The sequence below is a fragment of the Heterocephalus glaber genome, unplaced genomic scaffold, assembly GCF_053883595.1.
Source record: "Heterocephalus glaber isolate CG9 unplaced genomic scaffold, H.glaber_assembly_v1.0 deba00001509, whole genome shotgun sequence".
NCBI classification, from domain to species: Eukaryota; Metazoa; Chordata; class Mammalia; order Rodentia; family Bathyergidae; genus Heterocephalus; species Heterocephalus glaber.
In genome coordinates, this window is record NW_028258325.1 from 15,657,350 (window position 1) to 15,680,195 (window position 22,846).

At 37.5% G+C, this 22,846-nt stretch overlaps 1 protein-coding gene across 4 annotated transcripts in view; it reads right to left on the bottom strand.

The window, feature by feature from the left end:
* The window catches only part of Kcnip4 (potassium voltage-gated channel interacting protein 4), a 1,104,843-nt gene that overhangs the window by 437,978 nt on the left and 644,019 nt on the right, over positions 1–22,846 (bottom strand). The gene's annotated exons all lie outside the window — the stretch shown is intronic.

Below are 22,846 nucleotides of genomic sequence, written 5' to 3' on the forward strand. Positions count from 1 at the left end.
TTGGATAGAAGATACAGAAGAGGAGTCCTCTCCTTGATGGATCACAGACATGTAAAAAAGAAGACAAGCACAAAGACAAGAAAAAACAGACCTGTCAAACTTACATTCCAATTTTCAGATCTATAATTAAGATATATCCATAAGTTGCAAAGAATGCAAAGACTAGTGAGAAATTACTTTCCATTGATCAAAATTTCACAAAGATCAGTTTTTCAGGCTGCTGGTTTGCTATTGTGAGAGACAACTCCACCAATATTTCTGATAAGCCATTGCTAAATTACACATACATAAAAATAGCACAATAGCAAATGTCTAAGTAGCTAGTATTTGTACATTGTGATGTGTTCTCACTCTGTATTTTACCATTTGCCATCACTAGAAGCAACACAAAAATTACTTTAATTCAATATTTTCTCAGGACCAAATTTTAAGGATGTTAATGGCTGTGAACAATATGAGACTAAATAAATTTTTCATCGTTGGGAAGAATGTGAAGGAGAGAATTTATTTTGAACTGGACACTTTCTACATGAGAGACAAGGTGCTAGGTGCCGGCCCTATGCTAGATTATTTAAGTGTGAGGAATACAGTAAGAACAAGATATTATTATTCTCATTTTCAGGATTTGAAAGCAGATGACCAAAAGAGTAGGTAATTTCCTCAATATCATTCAGCTGAAAAGTGAGTAAGTTAGAATTCAAAATGAGATGATGTTACACAATCCCTTGCTTCTTTCTACACCAGTACGTGACTACCCAAAGGACTTCATCTCTAGCTATGCAAGGTAAAATGTGCACATAAATACCCTTATCATAGAAACAATGTTACATATCAGTACAAACAGAGAGTGACGGTTCAGGGGATCCTTAAAAGCTTCATGGAAGTGATACAAAGACTGCTGCAAAGATTTTCCAAAGATGTGCTTACACAGAGACACAAATATTTACCAGAAGACTTCATCTGCATTTCTGGCAAGCCTCAGACAGAAAAAGAAAATAATATCTACTTTGAGTATTGGTTGTAAATTTTAATTATGATGATAAACATTCACTGAACAAATAATGCCCACTACACAGTGCACTCTTAACTGTTCTTCACTACAATCTAGACTGTGGCTATTATTGTATCTCATTCGTTATATGAGGAAACTTGAGAAACTTTTCCAGGTCCCACAGTTAAGGAAATTCTACAGCTGGCATTAAAACCCAAGTTCTTGGTACTGTGTTACTTGACTTGCTATTAATAATATAAAAGTGCTTAGCCATATGTCAAAGTCATCCTCAGTGCTCAATAATAATTACAATGGCTGCTACAATTTATCAATCATGTTCTTTCCAAAGGCACAAAAAACGGGACTCCTGAGAATGACTTCAGAGGATTAACACTAAGCCCTGTAAGGAGTGCTTAGTGTTGGGGAGTGGTGGGTGGACATGTGAGAAGGCAAGACAAGAGCACACACCACACACTCCTCAAGGTCAGGAGTTTGACTTTGGTTTGAGAAGCTATGATGCAATGATAAAGTTTTCACAGCATGGGCTGGGGATTTAGCTCAGTGGTTCCACCGCCTGCTGTGCAAGCACAAGAACCCAAGTTCAATCCCTGGTACCAAAAAAAAAAAGTTTTCACAGCAGATAAAGAACCTAATTAAAACCAACTTTTAAAATGTGTATTTGGAAGTGAGAGATCCTTGAGAAAGACTTAGGAAGTGACTGAATATGAGGTACAAAGCAGAAGAAATAGGGAACAAATTAATCTGTAGGACTTCAGCATATGTGGGTGAGTAAAATTTAGTGAGGGCTTAAATATAAGTAAAGAGGAATGAAAATCGTGTTGGACTAAGGCTAAGTCAAAGGCATGGGGGTCAGTAGTGAGAGGACACTGGGACCCTGTTTTGGGAAGATGAATTATAAACGGCCATGCCTATCACACATTGACAGTGTTCCAGCAAGCTGAGCACAACCCACAAGAGGAGAAGACAGGGTTAATCATGAAGTTGTGGGAATGATTCATAACTGAATATTACTGCACTGTATCCAGAGTAACTTCTGGTCACTATCACTGGGTATACTTAGATTGACTGACTGATTGATTGATTGACTGAACCAGTACCTGAAATCACATATAATGTAAACATTTTTGGTTTTATTTTGTCCTATATTTTGAGACGGGGTCTTACTATGTAATTTAGGCTGGTCCTGAACTCACCCTGGAGCTCAGGCTGACACTGAATGTGTGGTGATCCTCCTGCCTCAACCTTCCAAGTGCTGGGATTACAGGCCTATGCCACCACACCCAGTCATGCACTATAAATATTAATCTTTCTTTTTTATGACTTGTAGTTCATTCTATAATTATAAGAAAATTTGCAAAACATTGTATCCCTAGGTCCCAGAATGAAACTTGATGGAAAAAGGCATTCAATGCATACTTTCTGTATGAATGAATTAGAAAATAAATGAATGGGTCCTAGTTTTTTGAAGTCATAACTAAGAACCTGCTCTTTATTGCCAACAGGCCATTAGTACTTCTAAGTGAAGCAGGAAATCTACACACTATTTCTTTTTAAAAAGTCATACATACTGGAATTTCTTATACAATTACAGAAAATTCAGACACCCTAAGCCCATGGGTTGGTCCCTATGAAATTGAGAATTAAAATCGGTGCCCTCATTTAATGTTCCCCTTACTATGAACATTGAAGAAAACCTAAATGTGGCATTTCTGTTTTATTTTTTTTACTTTTAAATATCACAGTAAAAACAGTATGATATGTATAGATGGGTATTCAATCTGCTTTCATCCATAGAAGAGATGAGTGCTAACAGCACCTAAACCAAGAATTCAAATTCTAGAGATGGTTGTTGCATATCTTGACAATACATTTCACATTTTTAATAATATTTTTCATTGATAAAATAAATTGGTTTTTAAAATGTGATTGCTTCCCAAGACAACTACTATCCTGTAAACAAAGCACAGAACCCGCAAAATCAGCAGCCAAGGAGTCAGGAAACAAGCCCTTTGTCATCTGTAAGTTTAGCTGAGCCTGCTGTGAACGTATTGTCCTATTTGCCACAGGAGAGAGCCCTTCCTGGAGGTCCTTGTCAGAAAAGCCAAAGATATTTTCTTTATCCACTCATCTGTTGATGGGCATTGTAGGCTGTTTCCTGGATGTGGCTACCATAAATAGTGCTACTATAAACACTGGCATGCATGTATCTCTGTAGTATGATGACTTTACCTCTTTTAGGAAGAAAATGTGGTATTTATACATCATGGAGTACTAAGCTGACATAAAGAAGGATAAACTTGAGGCATTCGTAGGTAAATGGATGCACTGTGAGACCATAATACTAAGTAAAATAAATCAGACACACAATCTTAAACATCAGATGGTTTCTCTTCAATGAGAAACTCAGAGTATAAACAAGGAGCAAAATAATAAAATACTGTAGATAATAAGAAATAGAACTTTCTCAAATGGGAATGGGAACAGGGGATGGAGGAAGAGGTGGGAGAGGAGGAAAAGAAAATGGAAAATAAAAAGTTGAAGGAAAATAAAAGAAAAGTCAAAGACAATGGCGTTAAGGACCACACCAAGCTCCTGTGTAGTATAGGTTGATATATATGGCCACACACACATACACATACATAAGGGTGCTTGTACAGTATGTGTCTCTGTGTTCGCTGATTAGCAAGTGGAATTATGGCGTCTGAGATTTGTTTTCAATGTAACAAAAACTCCAAGAAGAAAGAGAGAGGGGACACATGCTTCTCACTCCACTAAGGCTCACCAATGCTTGGTGAGCTTTCAAATTAATTCAAGTCAGTTGACAATGGATTTTAAGTGGAAAGAGATCTAGAGAGGTAAGAGGAGAGAGAAGAGAGTACCAACCACAAAATGGAAAATACAGCAAAAGGTTTCAAGAGAAGCAGTGTTCAGGGGCATTCGTAACACAGCGCTTCAGATTTCAGAAGTATCTGAACTAAGGGGAAGAATTCAGTTTTTAGAATTAAGAATATTCATTACTTTTAATAAAATACTTTAGGGGAATAGTGACGCAGTAGAAATTCTTAGAAATAGGAATGATTAAAAATGTACTGAGTGCTAATTTCATGCAAAATGCCACATCATATTGTGCTTCTACAGTATGAGGTAGATTTTTCAGAATTTAAACCATGTTTGAGTTGGTGATTCCTTCAACAGCATAACTACATGCTATGAGAAATACTGTCCGAGAATGATGAATATCCAAAAAGTTATTAATTATTTATTTGCTTGCTCATTATTTCATGGGCATTTTATTTCCTTTGTCCTGGAGATAATTCACCCTTTAGGTAAACACTCTTTCCCTGTTTTCACTGCATAACTAACATGACCCATGCCATCAACTCTAGGCTGAGCCTAAATCAGATAGACTTTTCATGTAATGTTCCAGATAATAATAAGTGATTTATGGATGGACTGTACCTCCATTCAGGGCAATAATAAAGGTTTCAAGAATTTTGTTATATATTCAGAGAAGAGAAATTCTTTTGTTCTTGTATTTGACAGGCCCATTTAAGATCTTTTCTCAGCCTGGAAAGCATGGAGTCAAGGAAAAGGGAAAGCAGGAATTAGTCAACAACATTTTGATTGCTGGATTAAGCTTCACCTGAAGCTTCACTTTCAGGTAGTTTCTAAATTTTTAGAAATATCTTTAAAATATGCAGATACATGAGTTTAAATATCCCCATTATCACTTCAACCAGCTCAAGTTTTTCTCTTCCTTTCTTTCTTTCCTCTTTCTTTTTTCCCTCTTTTCTTTCTTTCTTTCTTTTCTTTCTTTCTCTCTCTTTCTTCTTTTTTTTCTTAATGTCTCTTTCTTTCTTTCCTTCTTATTAATACATGTTTATAATATATAATGTTTACATTCCTTGTGGGGAATGGTGGACATACACAGCACATTTTAATTGATATTTTTCTTTTAAAGTCCTAATAGAGAAAATTCTTTATGATCTTACTGAAAAGCCTAAGTTTCGGAGGGCAAAGAATGGACTAACTCTATAAAAACAGATTAGAACCCAAAACAAGGATTCCTCCAAGATGTTTTAATTAGCTAGGGATTGGGCTTTTAGATGATACATTGTTTATTCTTCTGGGATTTTAAATCTAGCTCCTTAGATGTCCAATGGTCACTGCTGTGGCCCTGGATTAGAGTATTGCTCAAATGTTTCTTTGTTCACTAGACTGCAAATGAAAACACCTTGATCTTTCTCAAAGGTAGAGACTGTTTCTTCCACTGGTAACCTCACATGCCCTCGCACGATTCCTGTCACTTAGTAAGAATTTGTAGCATTGCATTGACTTCTAGAACAGAGAGAGATGCGATGTGGACATCATTTTGTCAAATTCACCTTGGCAGCAGGGACTGAAAGACTGGGATAGGACAGGAAGAACGAGGAGGGAAGCTTAGTAACTCTGTATTTCAGTATTCCAAGGCAGAACAGATAAGGGCTCAGACAAATAAATCAACAAAATGTTAACATCTAAATCTTGGCAGCCACATGAATAAAATGGACATGACCACACAGATAAATGTTCATGCAGTATTTCTTTTCCTGCCCTCTTTTATTCATAGGAAGTTCTTCAAACCGTTGCCCATGGTAACATTCAGTGGAAAGCTGACCAGCATTTGGACGCATCTATCAGATCAAACATTGATGAAACAGCCCTGTGGCTTCCTTTGTTTTTCTCCTGAGTCAATTGTTCTAAAAATAGGGTGCACAGGGTTAGATGAAGCAACAGAAGAGACCAGAATTGGATGAGAGGACTGGCAGTCTCCTTCTCATACTCAGAATGTAAGGGAATGTCAAAGTAAAAGCAGCGTAAACCTGAAAGAGGTGAATGTTTAGAACATCCAGAAGCTTCCAGGTTTTAGACAGTTTCAAAAATATTTTATGTTTTAGAATGTCAGCCTCACTGACTACAAGAGTACTGAGTACAAAAGCGGGACATAAGAAAACAGTGGTATTAGAAAAACTTTCAGTGCTTTTGAATGGGAGCTGTGACCTTCTCGCACAAACTCTGGCAACAGCTGCAGGATCCATTTTCACAGTAGATTGAGAGAATTTTCTACAGTTTCAGTCTTGAAAGCCGATGTACACTCTACTCCTTTCACAGATTTGTTTCTTTCTTTCTGCAATTTTAAGGTACTATTTCTGTACTTCAGAAAGATTGGGAAATATAAAAATTAGCCTGAAAATCATAAATTAGGCTAAAATCTCCTATGATTTAGTCTTAACATAATTCCTCTCAATGTCTTTTAATTTTGTTCTGTCAGGTGTTATTTATATGAACACAACTATGTAAAATATTTCATCATTTAGATCTTTGCTTACAGAAGTCTTCCCTGACCTATGATTGGTAATTTTGTTCCTGGCCAGTCCCCATTATCCTTTCCCTTAGGACCTTGTTCTTTGCTTTTCTGAACTCAGTACAATTTTTAACCATGATTGTGTATTTTTTATGGCAGCATTCTGCACGAGGGCAAGATCATAGTTGTTCTCCTCAGCATCTCACAACCAATATGCGGCCAGAGCTTGGCAGGTAGCGCACACTGAAGATAATTACTTAAATGTTTTTTTTCCTGACACTTCGGTGCAGTGCTTTAAGGCTGCAGGCTCTCCAGAAAGAGTTTCTGAACTTTATTCTTCCATGGAAGCCAGAATAGTTGCTGCCCAAAGATCCCCATATTTTAATGTCCAGAACCTCTGAATATGTTCCCATTGCATCAGGTGGTGGTCTGGGGGACTGGTGTTCCTATGAAGAGACCCTTCGCTTCCCTGGTTTCTCTCTTTGCCCTGGAATGCAATGCGGGAAGTGAGGCTGACTCAAACCCAAAAGTCTCTCCAGAGAGGAATGAAAAAAGTGAGATAACAAAAGTGAATTAAAGCAGAAGTTTTACTGATGATATGGCTAAGTGGGGGAGGTTGCCACACAGCAAGCAGCAAGCGGGCTGGATGGCAGGGAGAAACTCAAAGTGAAGTTCTCAGCCTGATGTCTTTGCCTTGTCCGTATTGATAGTAGTAAGGTGATTTTCTAAAGATAACTATTTTACTGATCAGTACAATCAGAGTCTTGGCCTTTGTTTCTGGGCTGAGTAAGGTTCACAGGATCTATGGCCACATAGCAAAGGCCCCATAAAAGGCAGCCCCTTCAGGTACATCATGCCGTGAGTAAGCATCCAGGTATCTCTATTATGCTCACCACCCAGGCCATGCCCTGTGCTGCCTATTCCTCCCTAACTATCCCTACATTCCCTTACATACAAGATAGCTTTGTAGATATATCTTAAGACGAGGAAATGATCTTGAGTATCTGGTAAGCCGGATGTAATCTAGACAGTGCTTCAAAGAGGGAGGGGCAAGTGGGTTAGAGTGAGAAAAAGGCCATGCAATAAAAGAGAAGCGGTGGGGGGGGGGAATATGGGTTTGAAGATGCAGAAAAAACCTGAGGAATATATATTACCTCTAAAATCTAGAAAAATCAAGGGAAAAGATTTTAGTCTAGAGATTCCCTATGGATCTGGCTCTGCCAACATATTTTACATTCCTGACCGCCACAACTGAAATAAATTAACTTTTTGTTGTTTTAAGCCACTAGCTATGTGGTTATTTGTTCTGGTAGCAATAGGAAATGAGTATGTCTGCTTCCATATGAATGACCACAGGAAAATTAATCAGTTTCCTCATCTGTAAAATGTGGTTCAGAGCAGAATCTGCCTCACTCAGGGCATAGATTAAATCCATAAACACATCAGTGCCTGTAGAACACTGCTTGGCACATCCTATGGTATCAATGACTATTATTCATTGTTAAAACTACAAATCGCCAAACAAATGAAATGACTGTCAATAACTCCTTTCTAATTCTTCAATTTGCAAATGCAGTCTATCAGTGATGCATGTGCTAACTTAATTGTTGGATCAAAATAAGGTGCGTGCATGTGTGTGTGTGTGTGTGTGTGTGTTTGCGTGACAATCTTTAGTCTTTGACTGCTTTGTGAGAAGGGTCAGTCCCCAGTCATCCTTGTTCTTTGGTTTGGTCTTAGCTGCCTCCTCCTTGCCCACATTGGAGGTCACAGTTGATCCTGTCCAACCTTCTAAGGCCACCTACTGATCAGCAAAGGGATTTTCTTTTCCAGGTAGCCTCACACGCCTTCCTAATTGCTTTTACTGTTCTCTACCAGAATCTCTCACTTTCTCAATATTTATACTTTATTCTAAACTTTAAAGATGTTCCTATTTTCCCTTTCATAGTCTATTCAGGCATCCATAAGAAAATGCCATCCATTAGGTGACTTAAGCAACAAAATTCAATTTCTCAGAGTTCTGGAGAATGGCAAGTGGAAGATCAAGCAGTAGATGCCTTACCTGGTAAAGGTTCTCCACCCCACTTGTAGGTAAACACCTCACAGGATAAGAGACAGGCATTTTGTCTCCTCCTCCTCTTTTGATAAGGGCACCAATCCCATAACATGGGCCAACCTTCCTGGTCTATTCAAAATCTAATTACCTCTCCAAGGCCCCACCTCGAAAGGCTATTACATTGGGGATTAGAGAGTCAACATGTGGATTTGGTGTGGACACAAACATTGAGACCACAACAGTGTCCTTGATTTTATTTACCACCTGGAGAAGTTCCTGATGCACTGACATGGTATCCACCAAGTGACTCCAGGTTCTCATATAGTCCACCAAGTTTCACTTGTACTGTGGCAATGAGCTTCCAGCCAATACAATAAAATGGCAACAAGGAAGATACATGTTTTTCCATTAAATTAAGGGGCTTAGAGATTATCTTGTGTTTGAATTCAGTCTCTACAATTTCTTTTTGTAACAAGGAGTATTATGATCTCCTCCATTTTACCCAAGACAATCCCAATGTATAACTATTGACTCAATATAATTATCCATAGTGACCCCCTTTCCTCCCCAAAGTATCCTGGTGTGCCTCATAATTTACATGATCACTCTATCTTGGTTATTAGATGCCACTGTATCTGAGGTTTTACTTCTCATCTCCAGAATGCTATGCCAATACCTTCTTCACAAGATGCTGAGTGCAGTAACAACAATCATGGTACACTGCAGATGCTCTGAATTTGTTTTCTTCTTTTCAAATAACAGTTAAGCTCCCTAAAATCAAAGAAAGAAATGCCACCAGACTGGAGTTCATCAATTATACAATTTATAAGAAAATACTTATAAGTAGGGCTTAGCTGGAGACAGAGGCTTAGCCAACTGATGAATAGTATAAAGACCAGAGGAACCACTCAAGTCAGAGAATTTCAGGGACAGAAAAGAGTCACTCCCTATCAAGTTTGCTCTCTGTGCTCACCCAGGGAGTGGTACCACTCCTGACAGAGCCGTAACCTAATTATTGGTATCCTAATAACCGTAATCGTATCCTAATTATTAGTATCCTAATAGCTGTAACCTAATTATTAGTATATGGCTAATATTTGCAGGCCACTTACCCTGCCCTAGACACTGTGCTAAGCTCCTCATAAGCATTCCCTGAAATCATCCTGGTGAGACTTCTACACAGTAGGCACTGTTACCACCTCTTCGTGAAGATGAGGGGACTGATTTATCATTCCACGAAATTTGCAAGTCTATTAGTCAGAGCCCTATCTCTTGTCCCCTAATGACATTTGGGTGCCACAAAGGATTTTGCTGAAACCTAAAATTTGTGTTGTAGCACTGCACGATGCCCTCAGCACTTACAAGTAACTTACAGGAGTTTCTGCATTGTAAAAGTTTCCTCAGTTTTATGGATTGTATTTGGGCAAGGTTAACTCTTATTTGGTAGCAGGTCATTTCATAATCACCATGAAATGCTACACTAGCTTGAAACACAGGGAAACTTTCTGTAGTCAATACAGAAGAGTGACATTCAGGTCAATAACAAAAATGACAGATGAGAATTATTTTCCAGAACAACTAACTAGTTTCAGGGTCTAGGAGGAGCTGTTATCTATTAAGAAATTTGCAATGCGATGAAAGGATAGTTGATTGAAACACTGAGATCCATTGGAAAGTGTTTCATGGACAGGAAGACTTTAGTCCAGTTGATCGCAATATGAGAATGTGAACTAGTTATTTTACTACTCCATGCCTAGGGTACTTTCTCCAAAACAGAAGCTTGGCTGAAGTATGCCTAGCATCCTTTCAAGTTTGACTTCAATTCTCTGAAAGGTGGCCTAGATTCTTTGCAAATTGTCAGTTTGGCAACATAGTCTGTGCTTAGAAAGAGCTCAGGGCATTCACAAGAATTCAATTTTATATTTCACAGATGGAAGCTAATTGAAATTCGTTAGGTAGATCAAGTGTAACCAGAAATGCTCTCACCGGCCTGTAACAGCCCCATTCACCCAGAACTTCAGTCTGTCAACAGCACTGAGCATGTTGCAATGAAACTGGTAATCGTCTGTCTTTCTTAGAGAAAGTCATCGCCAAGAGTAGCATCTTGTTGGGTCAAGGACACCAGGTTGCTTAGTTAGGGACAGATTATTCTCAGGACCTTGCAAACCAGAAGTGCTTTTTCAATCTTGCACTAAGAGACACTTGTTTGGGTCCAGGGCAGAAGCACTAGTTCCAGAAAACATGTGTCCCCATCAGTAGGACCTCACTATGCCCTACAATTTTGAACACCCGATTTTAGCTGTTCCTCTTTTTCTGCATCTTCAGCCCTTTTACTTCTATGTGCTTCTCCCCCCAAAATTTGAAGAGTACAAATGGTCTACCCACTCCAGCTCCCTTTTACAGTTCCTCTCTTCTTCAGTATCTAATGAGATTTGTCTCCTGCCTGCTTACATTTATTTGTGTTTATGCCTGCTGTTGTCTATTCATGTCTGGTTCCATGACTTCTACTCAACTGGTCAACCTGAAACTGGCCTGTCAGCTCTTAAACAATGATTATTAGTAAATAATATCAATTCTACTCTAATTATTTATTGGTCACAGGTGGCCTTCCTTGCCCTGTGCCTGAAGCCAGAGGTTCAGAAAAAATTCAGATTCATCACTCCACTTCCCACATACAGATGACAAAGCATTAGAGGAACAAACAAACCAACAGTCTCTTACTTCCCTGAGATATCTGCTTTAGAACAGAGCTTCTCAAACTGTATATGGTGAAAGACCCATCTTGTTCTTTTAGTTCTTGTTTCTTTCCAATCCAATATACACTGATACATTTGTAAAATACAAAGTAGCATATATAGATACTTTAGCCATAGCACATTAGGAGGTGCAGTTGTTTCTAAAGTCTTACATACAATTTCTCATTGTTGTCATTGAGAACAGGCAGCCAATAATTAGCAAAAGACCCTTTCTGCAGGGAGCAGCAGCATCTGTCAAAGCAGTGGAGGTGAACTGGAGCACATGTGCGGGTCGCCTTTATCCTGGTTCCTTAGCTGTGAAGTGTGGTCCTATTCCACAATGACTTCCTTGTGGGCTTTTTCTAGGCTTCTCTTGACCATGCAGTCAGAGCTCCATCACAACGGTGCACACACTGAGCACGCCATTCCTCTGTGATGTTCCCGTTGCATTTTCTCTTTCTACCATCTCTCCAGGTCTCTGAGACCTTGTTCCCATCTAACTCCCCAGTCAGTTTTCACAATTAACTAATGTTTGCAATGCTGCTTCAGAACTGAATTATTTGGCATTTCTTCATATGGATCTTAGATTCAACATCTTTATACTGGGAATTATGCTTTATTTTCTTTCTCCCACTATTTCCAAACCTGCCCCACTAACCTGTCTCCAGAAACAATGCCTATTCCTCAGTGCCCAACTTTAATACCACCCCTGTCACAAAATTTTCTCTAGAGATCATCATACTCTATTGGGAGTAATTGCTCAGGCTTGTAATCTCTAACATATTTCACTTCAGTTCTCTTCTGGCTCTAAGAACTATCTATCTGTCTTAAAATACAGTGATTTATAGATGCATCCTCTTTCACACATGGTCAAAATTAGAACTTTGGTGGGCCGGGGATTTAGCTCAGTGGTTCTACCGCCTGCTTCACAAGTGCAAGGTCCCGAGTTCAATCCCCGGTACCAAAAAAAAAAATTAGAACTTTGGTATACTTAGTGTCTGACATGGTGTCTCGCTTTGACCTTAACTAGACTGTTTACTTATTCATTTTTCTACACAGTTTTCTGGCTCTATTACATGCTGTCTATACCTTCCAGGTATTACAAGAACTCCCTATCTGTTAAGAGAAAGCAAATATGTGAATAGGTAATTTTCAAGCTGTTGAGTAATTGCCAAGAGACTGTTTTAACCTAGCAATACCGGAAGTGGAGAAAAGACTCATGGCTCAGAATAAAGGTGAACACTGAACTCAAGAGTCTCTCCTTAGGAGTTGCCTTTAGAGGTGAAAATAAAAAGATAAGCAAGCCCGGGAGAGGAATACACCAGGGTCCAGAAGAAAGTGTCCAGGCTGAAGGCACAGCCTGGACAAAACCTCAAAAGCAGGAAACATCTGCATGGTATAAGCAGGAGGTACAGGCACATTGTAATGCTAGAGGATAAATTTCTAGCTTGAGGGGTGACTACTCTGGAAAAGGGGAGGCATAAAATTTAGCCTGTATAAAAAGGTGATTCTTCTTTCAAATGAATACAATAGTTTATAGTCAAACATAAAAACTAACAAAATTAAAAAGTAAATGGATAATAACATACATTAATATTCAAGTGGCCAGTTTGACTTGCTGATTTTTTTTTTACAGCTATCCAATTGCTTTTCCTGTTTGATTTTGCTCCCTGGCTCAGGTCAGAGTGTCTAAGAATGGTTTTCTGTGACTCTTTGTTGCATACACTTACAGGTATTTGTAGTCCACTTGTTGTATATGATTTTGAATCATCATTTAACTACTTATTATTTATAATGAAGTAGAATAGAAAATGTACAGAATTGAATCACATGTACCTCAAATTCACATCTACCCCAAACCACAGAATGTGACATCATTTAGAAACAGGGTCTTTGCAAGTGAAATTAGTTAATATGAGTTCATCTTGTATTAGAATGGTCCCCAAACCCATTGACTGGTGTCCTTACAAAGGATAACTTGAAGACAGAGAGACAGACAGAAAGAATACAGCCATGTGCCATCAGAGACAAAACTGAGTGACGCAGGTACAAGTCAAGAAATGCCACAGGACATCAACAATCCCCAGAAGCTAGTACGGAAGGGCTTTTTCCAAGAGCATTCATAGAGATCATGACCCTACTGACATTTTGATTTCAGATGTTTAGGCTCAAGAGTGGTGATAAAATAAATTTCTATTGTCATTGGCTACACAGTCTATGGTACTTTTTACAAAAACCTAGGGGACAAACATAGCAGACTTTATAGATCAGGCATGTACACTCTCTTAATCTGGCTAATCATCTTAAAAATTCTTTCTCTCTTATTGTCCTACCCAACTTAATTTCCATAAACTACCCTGCTGAACTTCAAGTCAGAAGTATGACAAAATTTTCTAAACAGACTATGGTTTTATCCTGTTTTGTTAACACTTTAAAATTAGGTAAATATATCACATATAAGTTTAAATAAATGAGTTTCATCACATTTTCAAAGTACTAAACTTTTAAATTCTTTGAATCGTTGCGTCCAGAATTCAGTACATATTTGATAAATTTTACCCTGGGTGCTATTTATTAAACTTATTGTTCAATTAACCAAGAAATGTTACTTGTACCACCTCTGCCACAAAATCTTCCATAGATATACAGAGAATATACAGATTTGTGGATATGCAAACATTTTACTAACATACACACACTGAAGGAGATGACAGGTTTAACATGCTAATACTTTTGGAACTCTCCCTCAATACTGGGTTGCTTTTTGGTGAAGAAGAGATTATTACTCCTTTTTTTGGTGATGACAGGCGATTGAGTTCTTCTCATCAGGGTCACCAGGTGCATTAACAGAAGATGTAAGATACCTTCTCTTTAGATAGTTTTCCCCATTCTTTAGAATGATGTTTTAGTATTCATTTGCCAACGATGGGAGCCATTTGTCAGGAGGCAAGGAAAACGGTGCATGAGACTTGAAGTTGTAATGACATCAATAATTTGTGGAAGTCGGGTCTATTTATCACTAATGTTCCAAGCTCGTTGCAGAGATGCCTGACTTTCCCAATTTGTGGTCAATGTCAAGACACAATGAGCATAAGCGCTCATTCAACCAGAGGAAGAGGAAGCAGGTGGATAGACAAGGGCACATGCACAGAATATGACCAGGCTAACAACAGTTTCTTCAGTGAGGTGGGATTATCGATTCTTTATCCCATTGTTTGTATTTGACAGGGGCCCTTGACTTGCCACTGCTGATAAAATGCTGGACAGAATGAAAGCCTTTGTGTTCACACCCTGTCATCTATTGAAGATGCTGTTTTTATTCTTTTCTCTAGTAAACACAGATACAATTTCTGTAACAAAGGCTTTAACTTCAATATCAATATTACCTTGAAGAAGGTGCTGTACATACATAATAGCAATGTAATGAACTCCTTTCATTTAAAAGACAATATATTTAATGAAACATAGCATTTTAAAGTGCTTGCAAAATAGCATTTTATCAATAGCTATATCATCAGTGACTTTAAGACTGACTATGTACATAAAAAAGAAGGTGTTTAATTGGCTCATGCCTGAAATCCCAGTGCTTTGGGAGACTGAGAGGATCATAAGTATGAGCGGAGCCTAGACAACTTAGTGACTTAGCAAGACCCTGCTTCAAAATTAAAAAATCAAAAAACAAAGGGTTGGGAATGCAATGTAATGCAAAAGCTCTTGGTTCAATCCCTGGTATCACAAAAATGATAATTATAATAATTGGGTAATGAAACTATAAAATAAGCCAACTATGTGTAAATCTGAAACTTATTGTATATGTCATTTAAAGGTTTCATTACTATCTTTTATTAAATATAACAGTGAACAAAGTTTTATTAGAACCTACCACATGTTGGGCACTGCCAGAGGCCTGGGGTTTAATTCATGGTTGATGGCAGGTAGAATAACTTTTCCATTCACTCATTCATCATTCATATATGCACTCAAGGTACTCTTTGATAATATATCCTCTACAACACAATGTGTTTAGAGTTATTCCCTTAACACAAGGATATTTTCCAGTCCAATACCAATGATGGATAAGATAGTAACATGAAATGTAATATATGTGCATATAATAGGTGAAGTCTGTGACAGAGGAGAAGAGAGAGAAAAGCTGACCTACTTTGGAGGAATGAAGGATTGAGGGAGAGGGGAAAGGAAGGTAAAGAGTTCATTGTGGAGGCAACCTTTCACCTGGAATTTGGAGGATGATTTGAATGTGTTTGGAGACAAATGTATTCCTGTGAGAGGGGAAACATGTGCAATGAAATAGAAAAAGCAAACAGGAAATTAGGTAACTACGTAGTTTGATATCACTGATAGTAAATTATACAGTGAACAGGTGTGGAAATTAAAAACAGACAGAAAGGCAAGGGTCAAGTAAGATAAGAGACTGAAAAGAGTCCACTGAAATTGGGATTTAGGAAGTCATTGGTGATGTGAGAAAAATCCACTTCCGTGGAGTTGAGGGAACCGAAGCCAGAATGCAAGGGGTGATGAGACTGTATTTCCCAGGAGGGCCAATCCGGTCTCACATGGCCTGAGCAAGTATGGTGCCCACTGCTTAATAGGCCCATCTGTAGTTTGTGGGGTGAATATAAAACAGGTACAAATACATGGCTTCAGGAAGAGTGGTCATGGTTATGAGGGAGATTTGTAAGTATACTTACTGACTCTATGTCAAGAAAATGGTAGAGGGCTGGAAGGGTAGCTCAATGGGACAGTGTTTGACCTGCTTAGCATGTGGAAGGCCCAGGGTTTGATTCTGGCCCATAGCACTGGGGATGAGAGAGACAGAGAGAGAGAGAGAGAGAGAGAGACAGAGAGAGACAGAGAGACAGAGAGAGAGAGAGAGAGACAGAGAGAGAGAGAGACAGAGACAGAGACAGAGAGAGGGGATTGAGATTAATGCTGTAAGAGCAGAGGCCAGGAGAGGTTCCTAAATTTAAAAAAGAATGAAAGGAAAAGGAATAAAAACTGCTGCTAGAAGGATGACTCTTGAAGCAGAAAGAATACATTTCTTAGGACAGTTCACCAGGGAACATCTACAGGGCACTATCTGTTCCAGAGACTATGTAATTCTTACTGATGTTCACAAGTCCTATCTCTTGGCAACATGACTCCACCTTAATCCACTGACTTTTAAACTTTGGTCCACAGTAAGAAAAGTATGTTATGACCTTAAACCACTGCCATACACAGAAATATAGGTAACACAAGCACACAGTATAAAAACTTTCACAGAACTTATATCTACTACTTGCTATGCTTGCTATGTGCCATGCACTGTGATAGTGTCCGTTATTCCATTTTATTTTTTAAAATGCTGTATAATACCTACAACACTTATTTTACTACTACTCTTCTTAGTAGTTTTTTGCAGTATAGATATCTTTGATAGTCTGGTGCAACCTGTGACAACCCTCTGAGAAGAAAGTTTTCTTAATGTATAAAATAAAGGGCATAATATTACAAAGAAAGCCTATTTTATTGGAGTATAATTATCAACATATTAAAATATTTTAAGTACTATAAAATACATTACAAAATATTTTAAAAGACACATAAAGCAACAACTCTAATAACTCATAACAAGTCTAATAACTCAAAATTTCTAAGTAGCAAAGAGCATGAAGAATAACTTGAGATATCTCTAATACAATGTGATATGAAAATATGTTAAGATTTATTGGTTATGAAGTTGCAGGTCCTACTGATAATAATAGCTTATGGGTTGTCTTCATTCATAATTAAACAAAGGGCTACATTTCTCTTGAGGTTAATGAAAATGAAGCTGGAATGCTCTTTGCCTGTAGATTTGTGGACTTCTGATTGCTCTGATACGTGTACCCCAGGACAAGACCCTCTGGCTCGTGACGTCTGAGCACTCCTTCCTTTAAATCCTGGCTCTCTTGGTGGACTTCATTCTTTCAGCTCTAATCCTCAAATATCCTGGCTTTGTTACATCAGTGTTCGCACCTTTTGTCAAATTCATGGTGCTTCTGCTTTCTGGCCTTTACATTCGCATCACTCCCTTTCTCTTCTCTACCTTGTTGTCTCCATTGCTTCCTCACTGAGTTCAGGTCTCTGATCAAATGCTCTCCTCTGAAAGCTCATCCTGACAGTCCCTGAATATGCTGCACCCCATAGTTGTCTAACCCTTTACACTGATTCTTCTCCCTTTCCACACCCATTTATCCAACAACAGATCTGTTTGTTTAGTCTGTGACTTTCCTACTAAAAGGGAAGTTCTATGAGGCAAGGGTTTCTTTGTTTAAAAACATCACATTGACTGGAAAGATGCAAGTGTGTAGTTAGTATTTGTGGGGAAACCATTGAACAGGCTACTGTAAATGCTCCATGGGGCGCATAGCTGTTGTTCTGGGGCTCAGGGAAAAGAGATGGCTCCTAGCAGGAGGCACTGTCAGAGTACAGTCTTGATAGCACTAGAGACTTGAGGAAAAGAGACAAACATTTCAGTTAGAAAGATGTTCAAGTCTGTTATGATTTGAATATTTATCCCTCAGAATTTTGGTGTAAGAAACAATCCTCAGAATCATATAAGGCATGATCAAAGAATACAGTGAATGTTTAAGTTTAAAAATATTATTACAGTGAAACACACTGCCATTAATCCTCCGCAAAATACTTCCCCTTACTTCAAAAACACATATGTCTTCCTTCTTACCACTTTCTGAAGCAGTTTTGGAAGTCTTCTATTGTGATTTTATGGGGAACAATCAAAAGTATGGTGAATGTTACTGCCAAGTGCCATCCAAGGGAAAGGAGGGTTTGTTAAAAATATTACGGTGTGTCTTTATCTACCTTGTTCACTGAATCTAACACCATTCCACTGCATGGTCTATACCAAAGTCAAAATGACCATGAAAAGTAAATGTTTTGAATAGATTCAGGAATTGAGGCAGACACACAGTGCAACTAAAGACTCTCAGGAAAGCGAACCTCCAGAACAGCTTCAGAAAGTGGCAAGAACCATGGGATAAGTGTGTTCCAAGTGACGGGGAGTATTTTTCAGGGGAGATTAATGGTAATATGCCTTTATTGTGGTAATTTTTTAAAAAATCTTAAATATTCACCATATTTTTCAAGCATAGCTCATAAATTAATGGCATTTGGAGTTATAATCTTTGAGAGGTAATGGCTCATGAGGTAATGGGTCACTGCCTCATGGATCAATGAATTAATATTATTGTGGGAGTGGCTCTGTTATAAAAGCAGCTCTCTCTAACATGCTTGCTCTGTCCCATCTCACTGTGTAAGGCTGTCTGTTTTTTTATTACCTAGCAACAAGACCCTCACCAGAAGGTTAGTAGATACCATCACTTTGATATTGGATCGCCCAGCCTCAAAACTATGAGCTAAATAAATATCTATTCTTTGTAAATTACCCAACCTATAATATTTAATCATAGCACCAGAAAACAGAATAAGATGGTTTTCAAATTAGTGAAGGGCTAATTCATGTTTAATGAAATAAAATAGCTTTTAAAATCAACTTTTAATGTTTTAAATTTTACATTTCTCTCTGTTCCCTAAACTCTCCATTACTTAAGGATTTCTATAAGAAGCAACTCGGAATTGCCATACATAAATAATAAAAATGGCAATGACAGTATCATGTAAGCATTTGGAAAGATAAGATCTATTAAAAAAGAACTGGGTCGGTGGAATTTGTATAGTATTTGTATGGATATAACCACATTGCTTTTCCTGATGTAAATGTGATTTATTTTCCCATTAAAACATATTACAACCATCAAGATCAATCAAGATGGTAATGTAACATCTGAGTCTTAACCGAGTATTTTTAAATTCTTGTATCTTGTATTGAGACTGACATGGTTTTATGTGGATTCAGAGAGTGTTTCAAGATGAAATAGTAACAAGATTTATCTGAAAATATCATAACTACAAAGTTATACCTGGTACTGAAAATCAGAAACTGCCACAGTTTAATTAGCTTACAGTTAGTGACTTAATATTTGATAGTTATTTGTGTTTGCCCTTTAAGATGAGCATTTGGGAGGTGCAAATTTTTCTTTAATTTTTGCCCCCTTGCCCTTCATGAGCACACCATAAAACCATGGAGAAGGACATATGCAGAGAAAATACCTTAGGCTATACAACAAATTTAAAAAATTAGTATATAATTTATTATGTAACTAAATTGTAGCTATTTGAAGGGTCATAAAAATATAGTAACCCTTTCATTATTTTATCTTACAAATATTTATTGAGTCCAGAACTAGACTGGCTGCTGTGCCACATACTGAAGACAGAAAGGAAATAGTCAGATGAGGTGCTGGACTCATGATGCTTATCTTCTAATAAGGGAAATACCTACAAGTGCTAGGAAGATAATAAAACAGAGAACATAATTATGGGATTTTGTTTCACATATATTCGAAGTCCTTTACAATAAACACTTGATTCTATGAAGTCCTCACAATTCCAAGTAGCTCCTAAAGAGCCATGCATTCCTGCTTTCCTTCACACTTCCACACCATCTGGTGAAAACCACAGATCCCATGTAGCTAATAGTATTATCCCAAAATATAATTTCTATTATTAAGCTACTCTTTCCAATATTTCTTAGTTTTGCAGTACTGTGATCAAACCTAGGGCTTTTCTACATGCTAGAAAAGTGCTTTACTAGTTAGCCACACCCCTCACCTCATAATTGTTAAATACTGAAAATTTCAAAATAAAAACTCAAATAGGTTCAACTAAGAAAGTAGTTAGATAAATTAATGTGTATCTTTAGATTATATACATATGAAATAATACAAAGCTATTCTAAATGACATTGCAGAGGAATAATGACAAGTAAGTGTACTGATGATGTAGAGTCAGGATAAAAATATAAGAAAGGAAAGAAAGCAATTTTCATATAGTATGTGCAGTACAGCCTAAATTATGTGTATGTTCAGAGAAGAATTACCAAGGACATATGTAGCCAAAAGTTAATAGTGGTAACATGGGTAATTTAAAATGCAACAACTGTTTCTTAAGAATTTAAAAATGGATTTTCGAAATTTTTTGAAGTCAACATGTGCTATCTTTATATTCAGTAAGTCATATTATTTTGCAGAAGCTTCTACTTTGATTGGTGAACACTTCTTAAAGAGAAAACAGATTAATTATTTGACACTTAAGTGGGGATTAGAAGCTAGTCATGGGCTCCTGGCTGAGGTATCAGATAAGGAAAGTTGAAAAGCAGAAGCACAGAGTGGATTTGATCACCACCTCCAGTCACTGCAGAATAAGCCAGATGGATGTGAGGAGGTCTTTCAAGAAATAACAGGGATGAATTATAGAAGTGCTGGCAAATAGTCCACGTGTTTTAATTCAGGGTGCAGAGGAATTTGATGAGCAGTATTTGTCATTCTCTGGGTTGGGCTACGCTTTGTTTTTTTGTGGTATTTTTTGTTTTGTTTTGTTCTTCCTAAAGATCTGAGGGCATCCTTGAGTTCCAAGTAGGAAACTCCAAGGTCTGAGCACTAGGCTTCCCAAGATTTGCTATCAAATTCATGGAGTGGGGATTTAACCACTGAAACATCAGTGTGCTCATGCTATCATGAGGTTGGATATGGTTTCCTTGAGTTCCTTCACCCTCAGGGTGGTTGAGGGGGTCAGAGAAAGGCAACACACATCTCTGAATGTATCCAATACATTAATAGTCAAAACTAAATAAACAAAGCTACATTTAAAAAATCTTGGCAATTTTTAAACATTACCCATGGTTGAGACCTTGATCAAGCACTATCCCTTTTTTGACACTGTACCTCAGTAACATTATCTCGAATATAGGGAAAATAACAGATGTAATACAAGTTTTGTACCAACATGACTATGCTCAGGAGTGCCCAGATTAAAGATGTTTCCATATGTAATTATCATTTGAAGCCATGGACTTGATAGACCAGATGGCACTCACCAATGTGGGTGGACTTTGCTCAATCTTTTGAAGGCTTGAATAGAACAAAAAGGAAGAGAATGGAGGAATTCACCCCTTTTTCCTTCTCTCTGCCTGTGTGGGATAGGATGTTGGATTTCTGACCTTCCACTAGGATTTATATCACTGGCACCTCTCCATCTCAGGCCTGTGGAAAACTCAGACTAGGGAGGTTTCTGACTTCCTGGATATCCAGTTTAAAGATAACAAAAGGTGTGTCTGGTAGTCCTCTATTATCACACGAGTCAATTTCTCATAAGGAAGGTATCTTCTTTCTGGGTATAGTGGTGCATGCCTACAAACCCAGTTCTTTGGAAGGATGAGGCAGGAGGTAGGAGTATCACACAAGTTCAAGCCCAGACTGAGCAACTGAGCAACTTAGCAATACTATGTTTTAAAATAATAATAAAAAAAATACCTAGAAGCTCAGTGCAAAGGTTCTCAATTCTAATTTTCTCCCTCTCTTTCTCTCTTTCACTCTCTCTCTATATATTATATATAATATATTGTAATTATATATAATTATATTATATATATTACATAGATATAGTATACATATGATATACAGGTATATATAATATATATAAATATACATTTATTATATATACACATACTATACACAAATACACATATATACCCACATGTTTTTTTTCTCTGAAGCACACTGACAAACACAGTACTAATAGTAATATTGTTATTGAATGCGTCAACATAGATAAAACACCAATCATGATGTCCACCATATATTAATATTGAATGTTCATTATTATTATTGTTATTGTTATCAATATCAGCCATTAGTGTCATTGTCCTTTACAAAATTGTCACATTGCTCAAGTAATTCATCTAGATGGCTGATATTTCCATCAGGTGTATTTATTCTCTGAACAAAACTAACTGTTCCATTATAGAAATCTCTCTTTATGCCGTAAGTATTTTCATTCAACTTTGAGTGATAAGTGATAAAGGTACAATTATTACTTAAAAATAAAGTCTCCTTCAATTGTTATAGCTCCTTTTTTAGGATAATTTTACATATAGATCAGAGTTTTTTCACTGTTTAAAGATAGAAATATTAAAATAAATTTTATTTGGTGGAAATATATTTATTTATAATTAAACAAATGGCATTGTACATGAAGTCTGCAAAGAAGCCTGCTAAGAACATAGTTTATGACTGGCTTATACTAGGTGCTTCACAGAATGGTTAAAGCCTGGAAATCTGATGGCTGGAGTTATATATAGAGGTCACACGGTCCATCTTTACCTAATGTATAAACCCACTTTTAAGAGCTGCTTTCGGAACAACTCCAGAACTAGCAACTCTCCACTTGTAATTATCAGTTACATCAAATATTTCTGTACTCCAGGGTGCAATGTACCTGCAAAAACAAATCTCTCACTTACTTTGGACCCTCAGTATTAGTTTTATAAAGCTATTCATATCTTTTCATTGTCTGAGCATAGTATTACTGATGATTACAAAACCAAAATCAAAACAAAAGCCTGTCCATTAGAGTGCTCATAACATGCCAGAAATCTTACTAGCTTGAGAGAATCACTGGTTAGATTTTGGGAGAAAATTACATGTGGCAAGCCATACAGGTAAGGGTATCCACTCCGCAGAGTATCACTGAAGTCATGATGCTATACGAAAGATTTAGCAAGTTTCAGGAAACAGGTGAAC